Raw genomic sequence first — 22,053 nt, forward strand, 5'->3', positions numbered from 1 at the left:
AAAACCAAAATGTCAAAAAGTCTTGGCGTCTCTTGAGCAGGCTTCAACTGTAAACTTAGAACAGGGAGGTGTGTTTCGCCTGTTTCTCGTGCCCTTGAACGCCTATGCTGTGCAGGATCTTTGAAGCAGTATTGAGGGGGGTTGAGAATGTCCGGATGTTGGGGTGTGTCCGGGCAGCCTGCCTGACAAGTGGCTCTCCAGAGCTCTTCCTTGCATGAGCAACGTTTGTGTGTCGCTGGGATGTGATAACAGAGCTTGTTATTCTATCCCGCAGTCTGTTGCAGTTTTAGGATGCAATTTCCGCAGATTCCGTGAGGAACATTGCATCACAAAGGCCTGCTCTTGCAGGGCCTGAGGGAGTTTCCCCCACGCTTTTATGGCTCCGCGAAAATGAACTTTTCTTGGCTGTTTCACCCGTCAGCCTTTAAAGTCCACTGGTGAATGTTGGTTGGCTTTCTCTGCGCTAAACTGGACCATTCAGCGGCAATTACAGTCCTTAATCACCATGAGAAATTTGAGGGAAAGGTAGACCTTCCAAAATGCTGTCAATGCAGCAGCAGGAGGTAAGTCTGGCAGAAAAAAGGAGGGGAAACTAAGGTCTATTCTATTCTTGTGAGACAGTAGGTGACATATACTGTAAAGTTCTACAGAAATAAAGCCAAAAGGAAAAAAAGAGATGCCACATTGACTTCTCTCTTTGCGAGTATTGTTTATTCTACATGGTTGGCATTTGATCCATTCATTTGTGGGATAATAAATCATTAATGCAATGCCTACTTTAGACCAGGCAGTCCTAGGCATTATTCCAGAGACTTCTAGATAATTATGAATGACTCTGAACTTCAGGGAGCTCTGAGATGAGTGGGGATGACCAGCAGTGAACTGACCCCCAGGGAATAGTCTCTGAAGGGGAACAGACTTGGGGGTCCTGAAGGCACAGAGGGACCCCCGTCTCAGCTGGGGAGGTCCTGGGAAGCAGAGGATCAAGCAGGCAGCCAGCTGCAGGAGGTGAGGGCCGGCCAACGCCTGTCTTCCAGGATGACATGCCTCGGGAATCAGAAAAAGTTCAGAGTGGCCAGAGGAAAGGTTCTTACGGGAAACCTATGGAGGATTCATTCATTCATTCATTCATTCATTCCACAGGTGTTTATTGAGAGCCTGCTCTGGGCTAAGTGTGTGAAGCACACATTCATGAAGATGAGGCTGGATAGCAGGAGAGATCATGAAAGGCCTTAGATGCTGATGGAAGGAGTATAGATGTTCTGGAGGGCCATGAGAGCCCTGGGAGGGTTTACCCAGCAGGGTGATGGGATTACACTTGTGAGCTGGCTGTCGGGAGACCATCAGAGGGGAAGCAGCCTGGAGGCAGAGGGGAAGGACAGATGAAAAATGATAAGGCCATGGGAGCCGGAGTGGAGAGGAGGTCACCCACCAAGAAGTTTTGAGTAGATCAGATCTTTTTATTGGATGGAAAATGAGGCAAGTCTAGGATGACCGTCCGAATTCTCTTTTGGGTAACTGCTGGATGTTATTCACCCAGATCAGGGAGAAAAGAGGAAAGGTTGAGGGAAGTCGTTGAATTCCGTTTTAGACGGGTCTGAAATATTTGAGGTGCCTGTCGGAATTGTGGGAGTTACCGGGTGATGTCCACAGACTGTTGGATTTTCAGGGCTGGTCACGAGGAAAGAGAGATGAGCTGCAGATATAGACTGAAAGCTTATCCGCTTATAAATTATGATGGAGCCATGGGTGTGGACGAACTCGCTTAGTAATGAAACATAAGTAATAATAACTAAAGTTTGTGAGGACTCAGCTGTGCTCAGTGTCCTACGAGGCACGCGCCTGTTTTATCTTCAGTGGGACCCTATGAGAAATACTGTTCTTAATCGTTCCCATTTTACAAAGGGGGCATTTGAGACAAGGAGAAGTTAAATAGCTTGCCCAGGGCTGCGCAGCATGTTAGAAAGGTGGGCGGCTGGGCTTGGAGTTTGAGGCATTCAGAGAAGAGTAGAAGGACAGAGGTGCCCCGCAGGACTGTGAAAAGGAAGTGCCCTGATGAAAGCTGAGAGGCAATTGTGCAAGCCCGTGGGGTAGAGCCCATCTCTCTTGCCTGGCACTCCCCCGGGTTCCTGGTCTGGTTGCTGCCCCAGGAAATGCTGAATGCTGATGCCCTCTTTGCAGGACAGAGGCCACAGCTCCAGATACCCCTCGTCTTAAGAGAGCACAGAATGCTGCTCAGGGGAGTGCTGCCCTCAGGCCATGAGATTTCCTCCTTCAAACCTGCAGTCCATGGAAGCAAGCTCTGTACCTGCCTTTATTCTCTCTTAAGACCCAACAGTTCTGCCCAAACTGACCTTCCATCTTGGCTACTGAAATCCCGCTTGCCTTGGAGGCTCATTGCAAAGGCAGCTTCTCCCTACGCTCCCCTGGGGCTTTGTGGGATCGAATAACTTATCACCAACTCTTTTCCACAGTCATTTGTGTTTTTGTCTTGATATCTTGGAGGGCAGAACCGATACTTTATTTATTTGTGTGTCTTGCATGTAGTAGGTGGTTAATAAATAATTGTATTAGTAGGTATTCTATAGATGGATTTGAATGAAGGGAGAAAAGGTCCTGGAAGCCTTTGCTTTCTCCCTTCACTTTCCCCTTTCTGGATGATTTTGCAACACCGCTATCCTTGCAGGCTGCCTTCTGATATTTCTTTGTTCGCTCTCTCTCTATTCCCAGAGGTCTTTACTGCTTCCCCGTTTGGGCCTTCCACCGCCTGACATCGGTTAGAATTAGCTGTGTCTCTGTGTGTCTGGGATGCCCTGACTGTGAGGCTGGGTTGAGGGCTGGGTTCTTATTCTCCGCTAAGTGCCAAGTCCGGTACCTGGCGCTCAGTGGAAGCACGTAAGTGGCAGCAAGGAGGGGTGGGGTTCCAGGCCCTGGAAACCCCTCGCCAATCTTCTCTTGCCCACCCCCGTGCACACCCTATTCTCCCTGGGCCAGCCAGCTGCACCCTTTCATCTCAACCTAATGGGGAGCAGGTGGCCCAGCCTTGCTCCATGTCCCCTCTCTGCTGCTTCCTGGTCTTCCAGACCCAGGCTCACACATGATGTTGTGATGATATGAGCTTCAGCTTTGATCAAAGCTGAAAACTGCAGCTGAGACCTGAACTGGCTGGTAAATGAGCAAAGACTACTTCAGCCAGTTGGGCTGGAGTCTGCAAACAGGCGGTGCCAAAAGCTTTTGCCACAATTACAAGTCAGAACCTTCTGAGCTCTTCCTTAAAGAGGACACACGATGGGGGAGCTAAGGGGTGTGTTGCAGATGTAGGGTGATATCTAGAGGCCTCCCTGTGACCCAGAGGAGAGCAATTGCATTTGTCATTGTTGACTGTCTGCCAGTTTGCTTGCACTTGCTCACTAGGAGTGGAGGATGAGGTAGGAGAAGAGAAAAAGAAAGGGAGAGAGCGAGTGTATTCCTGTTGCTTATTTCCAATGTAAACATTACAAGCAAGCTCATTAGGGTAATATTTTCAGTGGAAACACGTACTTCTGCTGGACACAATGCAAGAATTTTTTGCTCATGGAATTTTCACTCAACAATAGGGAAAAAAATTGTTTTCACACAGGCAGTTTTGGCTCCAAATATGGATTTGACAAGTGTTTCCCCAAATGCCACCAGGACTGAAGTATGCAGCTGCTATGGAAATTTCAGGACTCTCAAAAGAACCCCAAATGCATTTTAAAAAAATTTCCTAAATCACATGTTTAGATTGTGCTTTCTATTGTTGCTAACAACATTTGAGTATGATCGTTAGAACTTGGCGATCTCGTCTGAGAGACCTTAAACATCATCGAGCTGCCTAACTTCCTGCACTTTCTTTTAGCATCATGGCGAAATACAAGTAGTCGGGCTGGTTTCACATCCTATTCGTTGTCAGTTTTACTTTCTGGGCCTAGGACATTGATGTTTGGGTTTTCAGAACAGAAAGATGATCTTGAAGATGAAACTCATCTATCTTTGTAACATTTTTATTTGAAATCTCCCCACTCGTCTCTGTACCCCATGTCAGAAGCCATCCAATGTGTCTCCCCCTTGTCTGATGTGATTTCTGGTTAGTTTAATGCAGCTGTGATAAAGCACGCCCCCAAAATCAAAGAAGGGTGGTGTCTCCTACTCTGCGTGACGGTGTTTTCAACTCGGCCTGATGACGCCTGTCACTGAGGGCTGGGTGTAATTGATTGGCTCATGGAAGAAGAGAATTATGCGACCCCCTCTTATGATGGTGCTGGGGACTTCCATGGGGCCTTGAAATTCTGTCAAAGATGACTCAGCTCTCTCATGGTTATAGTTTTTGAGCGTTTTTCACTTGGGCTTGACAATGGTTTTCTCTCTCAGTTCCTTCTGGTTAATCTTATTATCTTCAAAATGTAAAACAGCCCTGCTTGATTTTAAAGTAATTTACATGCTGGAGATTTTTTTTAGGTGACTTTCTGTTACGATGACATCCGGCAGAGAGAGATCCTGCTGACTTCTTGAGTCCATCCTGGGATTCATTGGCAATTCAGTTTACACACATCAAAAGTCTATATAAAAGGCTCCCGCGATAGTCACATTAACTGATTAGTATGGCTTTTCGAAGGTAAATGGGCATCCTTGTAAGGACAGAAACAAGGAGTCTCGTTGGCTTTATAGTCTAAGTACGCGTCCCCAGTACAGTAAGGAGACGATAGGATTAAAGAGCAGCCTGAGAATGACTTTCCACTGTGAATTTTCCTAATTTGTAGTGTTGCGCCTGTAGAACTTTGACTCAATTTTACCTTTTTCCAATCACCTGAATTGGCCTTGTCACTGGAATCTTATTTAACATAACTGTATAAATCAAATTCCGCTTTCTTTTGACAATTAAGGGTTGGGAAGTTCACTTCGGTTAAATTGGGAGGTGGCAAAATCTGCAGCTCATAGAAAAAGTTCCTATTGTGAGGCCCAGGAATTACTTTTAGTGAATTGTTGATTACGGGGAAAACTGAAAGTGGGAGTGATGACTTTGAACATAAGCTTGTGTGAGCAGACTGCTCACTGCCGTGGACAAGACGGTGGGTGTCAGACGGAGGAGATAGAGAATATGAATACAAGTGAAGTGGACGACAGAGGAGTGGCAGCATGAGGCTGGCCATAGGAAGTCCTGGAATGTGGCCAGACCAGCAGCCTAGAGCCTCTGGACATGAGCTTGGGCTGGGGACAGAGAGAGGGAGGTGGATGGCATGGCAGGGCCAGAGGGAGGGGCCAGTGAGGGACAGGGCCTGGGAAAGCTCATGAGGTGGAAAGGCAGTGGATGGCCAGCCTCGCAGGCTAGCTTCAGAAACTGGGGCCACTTATAGCAAAGACTTCGGCTCAAACACAAGTTTAAAATAATTCATCCCTAATCAAAGACGACATTTTTGTGAGCCCCGAGGGGAAAGGTGCTTACCCATCCTTACTGCCTCGCCCACTGATGCTACTCATCCTGGAGAGGGGAAAAGGGCTGGAATTGACAGCAAAGGACGGGCATGCTCAGAAAAGAAACAGAAGGGGGAGAAGTAAGAGGAGATGGTCAAACCAGCACAATCAGGCTGGAAGAATGGATGTGGCCTTAGCACAATGGGCAAGGAGTGGAAGGAATGCTTAATGGAGTTCCAGTGTGAGAATCTGCTGCCAGGGAGAGGATCTCCTTTTACTTCTTCTCGTAGGCCTGGTTTCTGACATTGTTGGTCAAACTGTGATTTAATTGACGGGGAGCCCAGACACACTGGTGCTGTGAAGCCGCTCTCCAGCACTGCAAACGTTGTTGTTTCACTGAAAAGAGAAGCCTGGGCCAATTTCTTTTTGAACTTTTAGGGCTATAATTAGTCTCCCTCTTGGGTACTCCCCTAAGATTTTCCTTTTCCCTTCTGATTTCCATCATCAGGCATGCTGGGTATTGGGGTTAAGTGAGTAACTGAGTTTGGGTTGCTTCCAAAGTGATGGATCCAGGGCTAGTCTCAGTGGGAAGAGCACACGGGTTTCACACCAGATGCCCAGTGTCGGGTCAACAGTCATTGGCTGTTTTATTCCTCTCCATCTACTCCAAGTAGATGACGTCTGAGCCAAACGACAGAGCAGAATATACGTTAGAAAGGGAGACTGAGATCAAGTTTCCAACCAGCAGACGCTGAGCAGAGACCCTGGATGTCTCTGCCCTCTTTGGGAATTTTGTTATGAGCTGACTCAGAGAGGCTGCCCATTCAAGAATGTGCTGATCACCAAGGGACCTACAGGCAACAGGGCCACTTACTTCTAGGACAAGTGATGAAAGACTCTGGGCGAAATTATGATTTACAGTTGCCAGTTGGCACACAACCGGGAACCTGGGTGGAGGGGCAGGTGGGAGGAGATTTGCTTTAATGAGTTTAAGCTTTCTCTAAATGGTGTCTGAACAACATACTGAAACAAGCTTGTGAGAGTCGTGGAGGAAGGGAGAAGCTTGTGGTTAAAGTGAGTCTGCAGTCATTGAAGGGAGACCTTCTCCAGCACCGCGGTTGGGGCCGAGGTCACCTCTCTCTCCAGGGAGTGCCACAGCTTCAGGGGTGCGGCCTCCCCACCTGGAGCAACGGCCCCGCCTGGCCAGCTCGCCCAGGGGTCCTGTCGCTGAGAGTGGTGACGGCTGTGGATGTGAAAGACAATAGCCTCTTCCCTCGTATGCATACTTGGCCGCACATTCGCTTCCAAGAAATGACTGAACTCTGTGGGTGGGTGGCTGCAGGCCCAGAGCCCCCGAGTCCCTCTGTGGACAGGCCATGCATGAAGATGAAAGAAAGTCCTGGTTGTAGCATCGTCCTGTATTCTTGTCTGTGGGCATCCAGTGGGCGCTGCATTTGGATCCCCAGTTCAGGAATGGGGCAGCCCTGCCTCTGTCCTCACTGCAGGGAGAGGGCAGGGGCCCAGACACAGGGAGGGGTGCTCCAGGATCTTTGGGGTCCAAATGCACAGATGCACCTGCTGAGGTTTTGCTAGAAGGGCAGGCAAGAGGGCTTCACTTTCAGGCAGTCCAGAGCGGCTATCATTCACCAGCCCCGCTCCTTGTTCTCAGGCAGCCCCCTCCTCTCCTCTCTGCTTGGCTTCTTTCAAACCCAAGTCTGCATCAGGCCCCGTACTGGGTGCTCTGGTTTCCGTGCACTTTCCTGTCCTCAATGAGTCCTCTCCAGTGCACAGAACTTCTGGTTGCACTCTGCCTTCCAGCCCTGCTCCCGGTGGGTTGCAGATACCCCCTCTTTCAGCCAAGGCCCCAAGAAACCAGCCAGCTCGGCTTCCCCCAAACTGTGTGTGTCTGCCCTGTCTGCAGTTGCGGGAGGTGGAGCTCACAGTTGGAGAATGACATTCCTAAGAAATCAAGGTGAAAAACCCATCCTGTGGTTTGTTTCCAGGCTGATCCATAATACTGTTAAATCAATATAGTCAGAGTAAGAGGACATTTGTGAGGTAGCCTGGAAGATGAACCATGTCTTCTAATTTCTCCATGGGACATTACAGTCTGAAATGAAAAATATCAACAAACAAATGCACTTTTAGAACAGGGTCTTTTTGGACCACTTAGAATTTTCACAGTTAACTTTGACCCGAGAAAGTATTACAAGTGCAATGTAAAATTCAACAAGGAGAAACACGCTCTCCCTCCCTCCTAAGGCATCTACTGTTCCGCCTCATAGCTGGGTTTCCCCCCATCCATCAAGACTTTACATCTTTGCAATCTTGGTGCTGATAGAATCTCGTATATTGCTTTTTCACTTAGTTTTGAATTCTAAGCTGGCTTGATGTCGTTGGGGAGTCCTGGCAACCGTCACTCACAGCCAGTGAATGACATGCTCCTGAATGAATGGGCCGTGATTCCCTCAGGTCATCCGGACAGAGTCTGTGAACTGGGAGGTGCCTATCGTTAGAAGTTTCAGTGATAGCATCATTCAAAGTTCTAAAAGGAAAGGAAAAATTAGATTTCGAGTCAAGGGAAGAGGAAAAATCAAGGTGTCTGGGTGTGTCCTCAGACCTAGTCAGGCCACTCGCAGTGTCAGTCGTCACTGCTAGAAAGGGCTGTGGAGTCTGTGGGGTTGGAAGGGCGGGCTCAGGGCAGCTGCACGATAAACCTGGGATCTGGCGGTGTCTTTTGGTGGGTTTCCTCCCACCCTCCTTCCCTCCCTCATGGTAGATGTGAGTCCTTGCTTCTTTCCCCACTCTTCCCGTCCCAGCCTTTCCCCCTTCCATTTGTGCATCTGGGAATCCAGGCTGTACAATGGGGCTCTTAAGGAGAGTGCGCATGCACCCCATTCCCCTTCCTCCCTGGCTCCATCTGCAGGAATAGGGAGGGAGCTTCCATAGGACATGTTTGCCCAGATCTTTTCTGTGACTGCCTAAGATATTGCATTATCTAGTAGCAGAAACTTGGCTCCCCCTATTTTTTGGTGAGGAAGATTGTCCCTGAGCTAACATCTGTGGCAATCTTCCTTTGTTTTGTACGTGGCACACTGCCACAGCACGGCTTGATGAGCAGTGTGTAGGTCCGCGCCTGGGATCAGAACCTGTGAACCCCAGACTGCTGAAGTGGAATGCATGAACTTAATCACTATGCCACTGGGCGGGCCCCAACATTGCCTTTTTGAAAAACCATAATTTGGGTGCAGAACCTTGTATGAGAATATACACCCAAGTGGCATTTGGGGACCATCACTGTGGATATTATTTTCTGATGAACCTTATTTTCTTGGAGAGAAGAGCTGCTTCCTGACATGTGAGGAGCTGATTCTGGCGACTTCGGCATCTTTACCATCTAGGAGCGCTCACTGTGATTCTGGTCCTGTACCCCGAAGTATGTAGAAGGCAAGAAGAGTCCTTAGACATGAGATTTTAAAAAAAATTTTATTTTATTTTATTGCAGTAATATTGGTTTATAACATTATACAAATTTCAGGTGTGCATCATTATATTTTGATTTCTGTGTAGATTACAACATGTTCACCACCCAAAGACTAATTGCAATCCATCACCACACACGTGTGCCTAATCCCCCCTTTCATCCTCCTGCCTCCCCTCTTCCCTCTGGTAACCACGAATCCAATCCTTGTCTCTTTGTCGTTGTTTGTTGTTGTTTTTACCTTCTGCTTATGAGTGAGATTGTAGGATATTTGACTTTCTCCCTCTGACTTATTTTGCTTAGCATAATACCCTCAAGGTCCGTCCATGTTGTCACAAATGGCCAGACTTCATCCTTTTTAATGGCTGAGTAGTATTGCATTGTGTATAAATACCACATCTTCTTTATCTGTTTGTCCCTTGATGGGTACCTATGTTGCTTCCAAGTCTTGGCTATTGTGAATAATGCCATAATAAACATAGCAGTGCATGTATCTTTACGCATTCATGCTTTCATGTTCTTTGGATAAATACCCAGCAGTGGAATAGCTGGATCATATGGTAGTCCTAGTCTTAATTTTTTTTTTTCTCTTAAAAGATTGGCACCTGAACCAACATCTGTTGCCAATCTTGGTTTTTTTTTTCCTTCTCCACAAAGCTCCCCCCTGCTCAGCCCCAGTACATAGTTGTATATTTTCAGTTGTGGGTCCTTCTAGTTGTGGCATGTGGGATGCTGCCTCAGCATGGCCTGATGAGCGGTGCCATGTCCTCGCCCAGGATATGAACCAGCAAAATCCTGGGCTGCCGAGGCCCGAGCACGCGAACTTAACCACTCGGCCATGCGGCTGGCCCCCCTAGTCTTAATTTTTTGAGGAATCTCCATACTGTTTTCCATAGTGGCTGTACCAGTTTGCACTCCCACCAGCAGTGTATGAGGGTTCCCTTCTCTCCACATCCTCTCCAATGCTTGTTATTTCCTGTCTTGTTAATTATGGCCATTCTGACAGGAGTGAGGTGACATCTCATTGTAGTTTTGATTTGTGTTTCCCTGATAGTTAGTGATGTTGAACATCTTTTCATGGGCCTGTTGGCCACTAGACATGAGATTGTAGGAGAACCCAGGGAGAGAGGGATAAGAGGAGAGCTTTGGTCTAGGGAGGTGACGGTTCAGCAAATTATTGTTGGACAGACTTGAGGTGAATTTGGAGTTGAGAGAAGTGACCAAAGGTGGTGGCTGGTGGACCTGACAGGCACTGCGCTAAGAGCTGCATTTGGGTCCTCTCATTAAGTCCTACCAACGGCCTGGCGAGGCCACTGTCATGATCCCAACTTCCTGTTGCAGAAATGGCTCTCTAGAAAGTGAACTGATCCTTCCACTGCCCAGAGGCAGAGCTGAGCTTCCACCCGGGGTCTGGGTGACTCTGTTTGAAAGAAAGATTCTGCCAGCAGCTTCCTCCTGTGTGCTGAGGGGGAAAGCAGGGAAAAGAGGTGAGAGGAGAAAGATCTGTGGGTAGGCAATATGACTTAGGGCCTAAGTGGCTTGTCTATTTTCAGAGGGTCTGCTAATTCCCATTCTGCAGAGCCTGGGAATGTCACACAAGTCCTAAAACTGAGACCCGTCAGACCCCGTATCTCCTGCAGTTCCGTCTGGTTCACGGAACAGAGCGCACAGCCCAGCTCTGCTTTCTGCGTTGCTTTCAAAGCAATTAAACAGGATTGAACTGTGGTCCCAGAAACAAATAATTTAAGACTGATTTCCTACCAAACAGGTAATGTAATTTACGCACTATGCAGAATATATCTCATATTTTTAAGTACAGAACAAAATGAATAAAGTCTGCTTAAAATTTCATAAAGCCGCCTTGGCATGCATTTTAAGATGTTGAGCTCTGTAGTGCAATGAACCTAAATTTAGAGATGAAAAATTAGAACAAAGCTTCCTATTTATTACCTCACCACTGCAATGAAGGGCTGTATTTTGGGTTGGTCTCTGGATGGTTGACACACATTATGTTTCCCATTGAAACCGTAGAATTAACATTTTCTTGAGTATCCTGCCTTTGATTAACTTTCTTGTACAATAGTCCCCCATTATCCACGGTTTCAGTTACCCGCAGTCAACTGCCATCCAAAAATATTAAATGGAAAATTCCAGAAATAAACAATTCATAAGTTTTAAGTTGCGCACTATCCTGAGTAGTTGATGAAATCTCTCACGGTCCAGCTCTGTCCTGCCCAGGATGGGAATCACCCCTTTGTCCAGCGGATCCACACTGCGTATGCTCCCTGCCCGTTAGTCACTTAGTAGCCGTCCGGGTTATCAGATCGACTGCCGAGGTATCCCAGTGCTTGGGTTCAAGTCACCCTTATTTCACTCCATAGTGGCCCCAAAGTGCAGGACGAGTGATGCCGGCAATTTGGATATGCCAAAGAGAAGCCCTAAAGTGAGTCCTTTAAGTGAAAAAGTGAAAGTTCTCAACTTAAGGAAAGAAAACAAAAATGGTATACTGAGGTTGCTAAGATTCGCGGTAACTTTTATTATGGTATATTGTTATAATTGTTCTATTTTATTATTGGTTATCGTTAATCTCTTACTGTGCCTAATTTATAAGTTACACTTTATTATAGCTGTGTATATATAGGAAGAAACCTAGTACATGCAGAGTTCAGTACTATCCGCGGTTTCAGGCATCCACTGGGGGTCTTGGAACGTCTCCCCCACAAATAAGGGGTGACGACTGTGTGCTCCATTTTAGGAGCTGTGTTTCCTTTTCCTCCTATTCCTTTACTAAGTGTCTATTTCCGAGGTTTTACACTTTTCCACGATGGAAACAACACGCTCTCACGGTGAGCCTGTCCATGTTCTCAGGTGTAGCGTGAGTACTGGCTGCTGGTTACTCTCATTGAGGGACACTGGAAGGCTTATTTTAAAAGCATTTCTCCTTGTAAAACTGACACACAGAAAGGCCTTCATGATGGTCAGTCCAGTGCTAGAGGAGGGGCGGCCTGCCCTGAGGCTGAGCGGCTTCCTTACTTCCAAACAAACGCTGAGAGCCCCAAAAAGCCAGACTCAGAAACAGCCCTTCCGGTGACTGACCGCAGAGTGAAGGATAACATCCGCTCAACATCCCGTGCTGCAAGGGGGGCTCAGGGCTGCAGGAGAAGGAAGATCCTGAAAGTGGGGTGTGTCTCCACCGGGAGCCAGAGCTTAAATTTCAAAAACCATAAAAGGTGATCAGATATCTGAAGAGGGTAAAAGGGGAGGATGAGTCGTTCATTCATTCATTCGTTGTATTTGAAATATTTGCCTAATGGTTGTTTAGGTGATACTTAGATAAAACCAGAGTTTGGATATTTAACTGCAATTCCATGCGTGGAACAGTCAGCCGTTAAGAGCACAGCAGCCTTTGGGGTCAGATGGCACCTGCCTTCCTTGCGGGCCCTGGTCAGGTTATTTCGCATCTCTAAGGTCTCAGTTCTTCTGCCCTCAAGTTGCTTGTAGTCAATGGAGATAAAAGAACCAAACAATGACACAAGTAAAGCCTGTAAAATCGCAACTGAGCAGTGCTTAGAGAGGCTGGAGCAGGTGCTCTAAGAGGATGTTACAGGTGCGGGGAGTGAGAAAGCTTCCAGGAGAGGGGATGCGGAGCTGAGATCTGAAGGACGACGGGGAACAGCCGAGGGGGGTGTGGGGAGGAAAGCAGCTCAGGTAAAGGCCCTGTGGTCAGAGAGAGTGAGGCAACAGTGAGGGACTGCAAGGCCTGTGTGCTTGGAGGGCAGAGGGTGAATGAGAGGGACCAGAACACAGAGGGTCTTGTACGCCAAGTTCAAAAGTTGTGTTTTACCTTAAGAGCGCTGGAAAGCTGGTGACGGGCTGCAAGCGGTATGCGTTCCTGTGTGTGCACGTGCGTGAGTATGCAGGCAGGCTGAGGTGAGCGTGCCATCATGACTCCACGTGCATTTGGTGGGATCCCTGTGGCCACAGGTCAGAGAGAGCCGAGTGGGTATGGGACGTCTGCTGAGCGTCTACCGCAGTGGTCCAGGGTAGAGAGAGTGGCAATCTGTGCAAGGGCGTGGTATAGGGATTGAGGAGAAGTGGACGGATTTGAGAGTATTTTGGAAGTTAACCACAGGGTTGGGTGGCGGTTTGGTTACAGCCCGTTGGGAAGACTAAAGGGTAAAGAATGACCTGCAGGCTCCACCCACAGCAGGGCAAATGGGGGTCATTCCCGAGCCAGCCAGCGAGCGCTGGAATAGGACAGGTCTAGGAGGGAGATTACGGACTCAGGGTACGTTTCAGGCCCTGGTCTGAGTTGCCTTCGAGATGTCCTAAGGAGAGGACAGCCAGGCAGTCAGAGGGGTGTGGAATACAGAGAGCTTTGGGCTGGAATCCTGCATTCTGAGTTGTCCATGCTGGGAAGTGGTTGAGGCTGAGGTGTGGCCAAGCTTTCACAGCAAAGAGCCCAGCAGTGGAGGAGAGAGGAGCTGGCCTTGGGCCTTGAGGACCCCTGTGGTGACTGGTTTGGGGAGGTTCTGTGGAGATGGCAGAGGAGGTGACACGAGAGAGGTGGCAGGTGAATGGAGTCAGAGAGGGTTTCCCAGGTGGGAATGTGGCAGGCAGGGCTGAGTGCTGCCCAGGAGTTAAGTGAGATGAGGGCGAAACATCTTTGATTGGATTTGGGGACACTGAGGTCGTTGACAATTTTTGATCATACTAGGATTTTGTAGAACCCTAACTTTCAGGTCATATCAGAAGAGAGCATTTCTGACAGAGGCAGGATTAAACGAGATAAGCTCAGCCGGTGCCGGTGTGTTCAGAGCACTCAGGTACAGAGAACTGGTACCTCTTATCCTCTATGAGGAGAGGTCGTGATTGGCGTATCAGAGTTTCTTGCCCTCAGGCCTGGACAGTCTGTGCAGATGATTCCTGGTTGTGGGGCTGTCCTGTCCCTTGTAGCATGTCTAGCAGCATCCCCGCCTCTACGCATTAGATGCCAGTATATCTCCCCTTCTCCAGGAGCGACAACCGAAAGTGACATTGTTAAATGTCTCCTGGGGGCAGAGGGCAAAATTGGCCCTGGTTGAGAACCACTGGTTTAAATAAAATAATTTTTAGAAATGAATTTGATATGCGCATAGTTCTTACTTTTATAAAGAAACAGCTCTAAGGGTTTGGCATCCTTGCAATGGCTACGATGTCACAAATATAAGTCAAAGGAGGAGCAAAAAATCATTGACTTAGCATCCGAATATCTTAGCCGCCACCAAGTACTCAGCTACTGTGAGAAACAAAATTAAAAGTATGAATGGGCCGATTCTAAATGTTTCCTGATTCTTTAGGAAGCATGAAAGCAGACAGTGTATGTCATAAAGGAGCCTGCTCTCCACGGGTAGGCACAGGCCACACCTGGGGGCACAATCTGCCAATTGACCCCCTCCTCCCTACTTTGGGGCTTATGCTTTGCAACAAACTTTTGTTAACATTTATGAAGCGGCTTAATGCCCTTCCGTCTCAAAAAAAAAAAAAAAAAAAATCTAAATGAACATCAGTAACAGGACGGCGCCCTATCTCCTAAAACGTATAATCCCCTTTCTGGAGTTGGCCAAGTTTGCAAAATAAATCTCATCCACTGCCACACACTGACTGGAGTGTTTATCTTTGACACCCTGTGCTATTGAAATTCTTAACGCCTTACAGCTGACCTCAGCAAACAAATTTAACAACCTAGTTAAAACCAAATAGTTTTATAGAGATGCTGTAACTTCTTTTTTAAGTTATAGCAGGACAGATTTAGGGAGGCAGACAATAAAAGTCCTGTATTTGCTCATGTACTATATATCGCTGTAGAACATTAACGCCTAACACCAACCTGAGCGGCAGCTGGGACGGCTGGGCTGGGCTGGGCCTTTAGAAGCCAGCGCTCCCTTCACCAGTGTCCTCTGGGTTGGAACAAAGGGCGTTTCAACTTCCTGCTGTATGATTTTTTTACCCTAAAGGAGCTATAACAGGAATTCACGGATAGACTCGGATAGGACGCTGTGAGGAAGGGAGCACACCTTCCAACAGGATGAGATGGAATTCTTTTTCTTTTCCTGGAGAAGCCGTTGGTTCACACCAGAACAGGTGCTTTAGACTGTTCAGGGCGGGTGGCTCACGCAATAAGTCTCCTGAGCCCTGGGATGGGGCGTCAAGACTTCGCCTTGCCTTTCTCCTTCTCTCAACTAGTCTGAAGAAGCCTGTCTCTTTTTGTGCCAAGAGGTGTGGACTTGAGATCCTACCTCCTAGCTCAATTTCTGGGTTGATTCAGCCTCATTAGGTTACAAATACTGAGCATTCTGCATGGAAATGATGGAGAATCTGCTGTAGGATTATAATCCAGAATTCCTAAGGAAATGTGAAGGGAGGGAAGGAAGGAAGGGAGAGAAGGAGGAAGGGTTAGTTTTTTCAAGCCTCCACTTTGCAGCCATGGCTCACAAGGGCAGAGTTCTTCCAGCGTCGCTAGAGTGGCATGCAAGAAGTTTTCCTCACTCTCATGAAGACAATTGAAACCCCCTCGTGGAGTCATCTGGACCATGAATCTCTTGGTGGGTGTGTTAGTCAGAGTTCTCCAGAGGAACAGAACCAACAGGATACATATAAATATATAGGAAGGTATTTATTATAGGGAATTGGCTCATGCGGTTCTTGAGGTTGAGCAGACCCACGATCTGCCTTTGCGAGCTGGACACACAGGGAAGCTGGTGGTGTAGTTCAGTCTGAGTCCGAAGGCCTGGGAACCAGGGGAACAGATTTTGTGCATTCCAGTCTTGGTCTGAAGGCCTGAGAAGCAGACGCCCCAAGGGCAGGAGAAGACCAATGTCCCAGCCCATGAGTCAGGCAGAAAGAGCCAAGTTCTTCCTTCCTCCATCTTTTTGTTCTACTCAGGCCCTCAAGGGATTGGATGATGCCCCCGCATTGAGGGGGTGATCTACTTTACTGAGTCAACAATTCCACTGCTCATCTCATCTGGAAACAGTCTCAAAGACACCCTCATGAATAATGTTTAGTCAAATTTCTGGGCACCCTGTGATCCAGTCAAACTGATACCAAAAATCAGCCAGCATGATGGGTCTTTTGGGAAAGCTGATTCTAACGATGCCAGGATTTCTATCACAGAATAAAGGGTACTGTTGTTGAAAAGAGCCTTATTGAGCTTCAAATGCACCTAGCTCGTGGGACGGATAGGGAAACTGAGGCTCAGAGAGATGATGTGAGTTACCCCAATTCACACACTACGTGGGACAGAGGGAGACCAGGACTCTGGTCTTTTGAATCCTAAGCAGTGTCGTCATTGCAGTAACGCCTTGGGTTGATAGTTTGGCATGGTACCCCAAAAAGACAAATGGCAAAATGGCAAAGGAGCTGTGGGACCACCACGGCCTGGGAGGGTCCACATGTTTCACTTGTGGACATGTGGTTGGCACTCCCTTGTGGCCTGTGACCCAACTGTGAGGTGATAATGTTGCCTTCTTTGTGCCCAGTGGAGCCACCCACGCCCTTTCTCTCCTTTTCCCCCCATCTTTGTCTTAGAGACATCAGCCATTCACGTCTTAGAAATTAGGTTAGTTACGTCTCCCAGGGACATTTGCATGTGGAGCCTTTCTTCTCACTGGATTCTGGCATTGATTTGAGTCAAAGCTGAGCCACCTGTGAAGCCCTGAGGTGAGGTTCTCTGTGGAGAGACTGCAGGGTGCTGGTGAAGGGCAGGTCTGAGTCTGAAAACCAAGGAGGCCCTTTTGCATCTCTCGACCTCAACTTCCTTGCTGCTCTCCACTTCCTCCTTCCCTGTGCTGACCTCACGACTTCCCCCAAACCTACCCGGCAAGCTAGAAACCTGCGGGAAGCCTGCGGCGGGAGCTCTCAGCCTGCAGAGGGGGAAGGGAGCCATGCCGTTTCCTGTTCAGAAAGACGGCTCCCATTGAGAGCTTCTGCAAAAGATCCTGCTAATTGCATTCGGTTCCCTTTCAAAGAGAGGGCTCCTCTGCGTCAGTCCTGAGCAAGTTATCCAGGAAGAAGAAGATCGCCAGGCCTGCTTTTGCCTGAGTTTAGCAGCTGGAGCAAATGCACAGGAAGATGTTTGCAACATATGCAATGATTTTCCAAAGAGAGCATTAGCTTTGCCTCACCCCATTTAGGACGTTTAACCTTTGCACTGCAAATGTGAATTTTTCGCAAAGGAACTTCCAATTTGTTAGTTCCTTTCATTCCGAATCTTTTCAATATGTTCAAATACATTTTTTTAAATCAGCAAGTATTTATTGAGCATCTAATACAGGGTACCTATTATGGAGATTCAAAGGCGTGTGGGACACGGTGCTGCCTTCCGGGGGCTTCTCATCCAGAAGAAAAGTGAGGATGAGGCCGGGACAAGTCAAGTGACAGTAAAGTAGCCATGATTTCAGTAAACATGATTTCCCAGAGCGGTCAGAGGGCCAGAGGTTGCAAGCGCTGTGGTTTCCGAGGCGAGTGGTGTCTGTCCGGGATGCTGGGTCTTCAAACTACCCTAGAGGGATGAGCACAGAGAGGAATCCTTCCGCTGTGCCTGCACAGTGAACGTGGCTTCCACTTCATTTCTTGTTTGCTCAATATTGGGTTCCACCTTATAATTTCAGACTGTTGTATCCTCAAAATAGTCTTGTGCGGAGCTTTCCAGGAGACCGACTCCCACCCTCCTCAGGAGGCTCCCAGGACCTGTGAAATGGGGACTCTGGACTCACCGCTGAGGCCGCTGTGTGCGATGACTGAGTTCACGCATGTAAAGCTTCTGGAATAGCTCCCACTGCCTGGCCAGCCCAGTCAAAGCCAGCTGTTATGGTCACCATTGCCTTCGTAAGCCTCACAAAGACCCTGCAGGATAGGGACTTATATTCCTATGTCACACACGAGGGAGGTGAGGGCCAAGATTGCGAGTCCTGCTCACGTGCATCCTGCGGCAGACACAGGTCTGCTTCATTACCTTCCTCCACCCTGAATTTCTGTCTTGGCAGATAAATCAGCAGCCCGGGAAAGTGTTTAAATAATCACTTCAGTTTTCAGGTTACAAAATGCCCCATTTCATTACTGATGGCCAAGTCAGTGTCAAGAGAGAAACAAGCTTCAGGCGCCTTCACGGTTGCACTCAATTTTGGCTAGAACATCTTTCTTTTTTTTCCTTCAGATCAAGACAGTGCTTTCCCCTGTAAGTACTAAAAGAAGAATTAACCTTTTTTTCTTCCCAAAATATACTTTATAACCTATTTTGATGTCCTTGCTCCGGAAGCATTCTGAAGTACTTTGGCCCTGGGGCACGAAGGTGCAGTGACAAGGACAGGATGGCCCTTAGGGAAGGAGTCAGTTCTGCTCAGAAGTGGGAGATAGGTGCCTCGGATCCAAGCTGTTCTGGGACTGTCGTGCTAACTTTTTATATCCTTCATAAATGTCTCCTCCTGCCTGCTCCCCCACATCTTTGTTGAGGGCATCGCTGTGTCCTGTGCGACCCAGGCTGGAGACCTGGACACTGTTTGACGCCTGCCCCTTGCACTGCGCATCAAGCAGTTGCTGAATTTTCACCCCTCCAGTCTCTCTCTTGGGCTTTCCCTCCCCAGAACCAGCGCCCGGCGGACACCTTCCCTGGCCTTTCAGTAGGCTTGCCAAAGAGAGGGGAGGGTGCAGGAATAAAGTGGATGAGGGGAGGGACCAACAGAAGGACACCCAGAAGACAGCCAAGGCCAGTGGGAGTGAGTAGAGTGGATGCCGTGGGGCCAAGGACCCTGAGGAGAGCCAGGCAGGGTGGGCTCTTCCTAGAGCCCCAGCGTGGTCTCAGCAGTTGTGGCCTGTTGCTGGGGCCCTCCCTTCCTGCACACTGGGGTCTCTGGGGCCTCCTGGACAGGAAATCTCTGTATCTGCCCCCTGACCTGGCACTGGAGCTTGGGCCTGAAATAATTGGATTGACTATAATTGAGTTCTGGGCATCCCACACTTCCTTAGCAGGGAGTACGCAGTTCTGGAACTTCGGATCTGCACAGGTCATTTGCCTCTCCCCTTTCAATACCCTTGTGGGGGACTTCTGCTCAGGGACAGGCTGCAAGGAGACCCTCCCTCGGGCCTCCCCGGGGCCTGCAGTGTTAGTTGGCATTCGGAGGCTAGCTTGTGCCCAGGGAAATACACCGTCTGTGTGTTCCCATCAAGTGCGCCTTGCTCTGCCTGGTGGACGGTGTTCAAAGGAGTCCTTTCACCCAGAGAATCTGCCTAGCCCCCTGCCGGGCAGTATCTTTCAGGAGCACTTGATTCCTCGGAGCGTGCTTTGAGGTGGGCACTACACAAGACAAACACCAAGCACTTTTCATCTCTAAAATCCTGTGATTCTTTGATTCTAAAAAGGGGTTTCCTTATAAGGAGTTTGCCTAAGGTAAGTGGATTCCGACTGTCCAGGGCATTAAAATGTCCCTAAGTAGTTTCCTGTGCAGGTGGTGACCCCACCGGGACCCCCACGTTAGCTCGCCTTACGATGGAGGCCAGTTCACAAACTCCTCAGATGCCTGTCTGCCCATAAAGGGTCCACACGGCTTCGGCCCCCTCCCAGGAGGGGGAGTGAGGACTGTCCTGGGAGTGATGGCCACAGGCCTGAGGAGCAGGGCTGATGTCAAAGGAGATGCAATGAGATCTGAAGTCCCATCTGACCTGGGCACTCGTCTCTCTTGAAAGTGGCAGAGGACCTCCAGGTGGGTAGCGCAGGAGGAATCCTCTCCCTCTGGAACATTCTGTCTGTTGCATAGAAGGGCTTTCTTGATTGTTTTAGCCAGATGTGACATTTTTTCAAGTTTGAGGGCCCAGAGAAGGTTTGCCATTTCTTGATCCTTTGGGGCGGGACCAAGTTCTCCTGGTTGAGAGGCTGACCTGAGAGCAGCTGCTGTGTTTAGGTCCAAGCTGCCTCTTCCTGGCTCCGCCCCGACTTTCGAGCCTCAGGGACTTCACTGATGGCAGGTGTCAGGGGACCTCTGAGGCACCCCCACCGTCGACACTACGAGGGAACTGGAATCTTATCCTGCTGTTTGTAAGCCTTGAAGACAAATTCAAACCTGAGCTACATTCTCAAGAGAAAAAAGCCAACCTTGTCCTTGTACTTCACCTCTTCTAGGTACCTGGAGGAAAGAAAGAATGATTGAGGCATGCAAGCTACTGAGCATCAAGGGCCCCTAACCTCCTCGTCACCCCCCATGTCCAGACGTCCCTGGGACTCCCGTTTCCTGAACCAGCTGTGCACTCTGCATACCCCATCCCCTTCTTCTGGAACTCCCTTTGGTTCAGCCCGTGCCATCCGACCTCGTCCCCTCCTCATTTATTAGACATCTTCATGTAAGCAGATTGTCTCATGGCCGAGAGACCTGCCTCCAGTGTGCACACCCACCACCAACTAGATGTGTGTCCGTGGGCGGCTGTTAACCTCTCTCAGCCTCAGTGTTCTCACCTCTAAAAGGGGGCTTTCCAAGGTGATCCCACTCTTGCAGGCAGGTGAATGGCAGGCACGTAGTACCTATAGGAGCTGCTCTTTTCTTGTCCTCATTGGCAGCATCTGTCCTCTCCACCAGGCGAGAATTCAGCCCAGTGACCAAGGTCCTGGCCATGTCCTCAAGCCTTTTCTCATGCCCCCAACCAGACTCTAGATTTATGTTCTACCTGGGCTTCAGGAGAGATAATAAAAAATTGAATTAGAAAAAAACAGGGGTTAAATACTATTTATAGCTTCTCAACTGCTTCAACAGTGTCCACCCTTGTTGAGGGAGCCGGGGGTGGGGCTGCTTTCTCAGGCTCGCTCTGTGGCTGCTTTACTGTCTGCATTTCCATCTAGCTGTTTGAACTAGATGTTTCTCACAAAAGCGTCAGCTACTCAGAGCAGGAGGAAGGAAAGAGGGAGGGAATAAATGAATGGGACCGCGTTCATGATGCTTGACCCGAGATCTACAAAGTGATTGCTACACCCAGCTAGCCTCTTCTTTTCCAGTTAGGGTTGATGTTCCTCCACTGTGCAACACTTTATTTTGTTTAATTTTAGGGAACTTACAACTGAAGCTGTCTCAGATTCATCTAGAAGAATAAATTTCATATTAGTTTTTTCTCTGAACGTTGGGATGAAGGTTCTGGATGTGGACCCTGGGTTGGAATCCGCAAAGGGATCAAAGGATGTGCTTTCTGACTGCTCAGCTCCTATTTGCAGCACTGCCTGACTTTCCTTCACTACCAGCCAAGGTGCAATTTAAATGATTGTCCTGGAGAGGAATTCGTTCTCTCTGCCATCCTGCCTCAGTCCCTCCCTCTCTCTTCTGCTCTCTTTTCCTGTTCAGTTCCTATTATGATCTTTCTTTGTCGAGGACATTTTTGGTGATTAAGTGCTTGTATCTGCTGCTCCCCAGCATATCCATTTGGATAGATTTAGGGCAGTTAAAAATCCTAAGGATAGCCTGGTTTCCCTTTACTCTAGACAGAAAGTCAAGAAAGATTTTTAACTATTGGCATTTGACTTGTTTCAATTATTACAAATTTATCTAGCTTTGAGTTCTAGAGTTCTCTGAAAATCTAGATCTTCTTGGAATTAAAGAAAACATGAGAAGCTGGAGTGAAGTACCTACTTCATCCTTTCTGTTTTCTAGAGATTGAGGACAGCAGGCCATTGGAAGACACACAAGAAAACAAAAGGGACTCGGATCTTGGGCTGGCCCCTGAGTCTGCGTGAACAGGTGATGGTGTTGCTAAGAATTTCTTGCTTTAAGCCAGTTTCATTCTGGATAATGTCTGTCCTTGAAGTTCCTCTGTCAACCTGACTATGTCTGCAGGTGGGCAGAGCTGGGGGAGAGCCTTGACCAGCAGCCCTCCCACCTTGGGTCCCTTTCTATAACCACGAGATCTGCATGGAAGTGCAACTCTCGGTCCTGTGGAAGTGAAAACCGCAGTGGCAGCCCCCTGTGTCTATTTTGAGGTTTCTGACTTGGGACTCCTTTCACCTAGCTGAAGGGCTGGCTCAAAAGTGGACTTATTTAGGACCTTTCTTTATAGACCTCAAAAGCTTCTGTTTGTAGCCTAATCTTGTTTATCCTCAGAAGATCTATCAGCATTAAAAGCAAAGCTGT

The 22,053-nt window shown here is 48.4% G+C and overlaps 1 long non-coding RNA gene across 3 annotated transcripts in view; it reads left to right on the forward strand.

The window, feature by feature from the left end:
* Positions 1-236: 236 nt before the first annotated feature.
* Positions 237-22,053, forward strand: part of LOC102150293 (uncharacterized) — an 83,006-nt gene continuing 61,189 nt past the window's right edge. For all 3 annotated transcript variants that reach the window (XR_011426619.1, XR_001378511.3, XR_011426620.1), the window contains exons 1-2: positions 237-563; positions 21,577-21,663. This is a non-coding gene — a long non-coding RNA (uncharacterized lncRNA). The remainder of the gene's footprint in view (positions 564-21,576; positions 21,664-22,053) is intronic.

Source organism: Equus caballus, chromosome 15 (assembly GCF_041296265.1).
Source record: "Equus caballus isolate H_3958 breed thoroughbred chromosome 15, TB-T2T, whole genome shotgun sequence".
Taxonomy (NCBI): Eukaryota; Metazoa; Chordata; class Mammalia; order Perissodactyla; family Equidae; genus Equus; species Equus caballus.